The following is a 2,253-nucleotide window of genomic DNA, read 5'->3' as shown; positions in this document are numbered from 1 at the left end:
CATGGAGAAACTTCTCAATCATGAGTTTGCTCACATTCCATCGGTGTTCCTATACATAGTAATGAGTCTCTGGGAAATCCCCTGATTGGTAGGTGTCAGGACCAGCACTTGAACTCAGTGCCAACATTGCTACATGGGTCTATGGCTTCCCTGATAGCCCACTAGCCTTCGCCAATGCAAGGTGAAGTACCCTTTGTAGGCATGTCATTCAGACCCAGGATAATCACCGTGGAAAGGAAACATTGTTAAAAATCCATCCCGTGGCTTTTTTTTTCTGTGTGTGTATGTGTGTTTTCCTGCAAGACTTCAGGGCCTAGGATCCCAGGATTGACTATGGGCCCATGGCAGCCCGCCACCCTAAGGTGATTGAAGCTGAGGCCAGGATAGTCCTAAATTCATAATTTAAACATAGCATCTATATTGACATACATGTGCAGAGAGCATCTTGAATTCGGTGCACTTCTCCTTAATTTGTGTCTAATTCATGGAGGCATTGTGTATTTTACTGAGTATAGTGACAGTTATAACTGTGCTCACATGGATGACAACCTGTTCCCATTGTTATAGGGTTGCCTATGCATTCATTCTCCTTCCTAGCTGAGGCCCAGAACTTTCACAGGAGAGGAAAACAGGTGCCATGACTGGCTTCTGACATCAGGATGAATCTTTTGTCAGTGCTGGGATTTGAACTCAGGTCTGGTAACTCTGTTGCACTGTGGGGGAAGGGGAGGCTCACCATCCTTGAAGACTAGAATGTCAGGCCTGGTGCAGGGCCTGATTTGTAGTCCAAGCACTGGAGAAAATAAGAAGCCCAGCTCTTTTAAACATAGGATCTCTATTTACATACAGGTATGGTATGCATCTTGCATTCAGTGTATTAATTCTTTTTATGTTGTGTCTTTTTCAGGGATGTATTGTGTATTTTATTGAGCATAGGATGACATATAAAACTGTGCTGACATGGATGACAACCTATTCCCACAGATCTAGGGTTGCATATGCTTTTTTGACTCTTGCTGAGACCCAGCACTTGCACAGTACAGGGAAACAGGTGCAAGGATTGGCTTCTCACATCAGAATAAACCTTTTGGTAGTGCTGGGATTTGAACTTGGGGTCAAGGCAGTCCAACAGCCAAATAGGTCCACATGAGCCCATCAGCTTGTGAGCCACTAAGGAGCTAGGCCATACACAGGACCTGAGATTGAGCCCCAGGGTGGGGATGCGGCACAATATTCATCCATTCATACGCTGAAGCTAGTATGCTAATTACCTATTTGGATAGAGTAGGAGATGTAGTGAGCTGTGTTCGAATCCTATGTACCATTTGAGTACCGATTCTTGGATCTTTCCCAATGCCTGTAATTCCTGAATATGATTCTTATTGTCACACTTCATGAACTCTTATTTAAAACTAATTGCTGTGCCATACATCTTGCCTATCATTTCCTATGAATTCAAGCACCTCATAACATTTATAGACATGTTAAATTTATGATTTATACTTACATCAATATATTCAGTCTATATCATGTTTTTTGGAGTGATACATTGTGTTTTACCATTTATTTATTTACTTAGCATTTATTTTATGGACCGTTAGTGCACCTATAACATTTATTACATTTATTCCCATCTATTCCATAGCATGTAACTTTGCAGACATATTATGAACTTGTACAGAAAAGGAAAACAGGAGTCACCCTTGAAATCTTACACCAGGAAGAAATTTTTGGTAATGATGGGACCTGATGTGAAGGCCTGAGAGGCCCAATTCATGAATGGGTGAGTGTCACCACCGCTCTAGCCCATTCAGCTGCCAAGTGGATCTCAGGACCTGGGAGCAAGCCCCAGGTTTGGCCAAAATAGCAGTAACTTTCTCTGACGATGGTGGTAAATAAATTAATATAAATTTATTTATTTATTTATTTATTTTGGGGTTCCATCGTGGGGCCTGAACTCTGGGCCTGGTGCTGTCTCTCAGCTCTTCAGCTCAAGGCTAGCACTCTACCACTTGAGCCACAGTACCACTTCCGGCTTTTTTATTTTTGCTTATGTGGTACTGAAGAATCAAACCCAGGGCCTCAGTCATGCAAGGCAAGAGCTGTACCATTGAGCCACATTCCCAACCCAAATATAAATTTAGATATTTAGGTACTGCCAGAGGTGTCTATCTAGTATTCAATGACATATATTACCTTCCTACCGATTCTCATGTATTTAGTGAGGACTCCATTTAATCAATAGTATTCTTT

Source organism: Dipodomys spectabilis, unplaced genomic scaffold, assembly GCF_019054845.1.
Source record: "Dipodomys spectabilis isolate Male_0828 unplaced genomic scaffold, ASM1905484v1 ptg000154l, whole genome shotgun sequence".
NCBI lineage: Eukaryota > Metazoa > Chordata > Mammalia > Rodentia > Heteromyidae > Dipodomys > Dipodomys spectabilis.
This window is presented reverse-complemented; position numbering follows the sequence as displayed.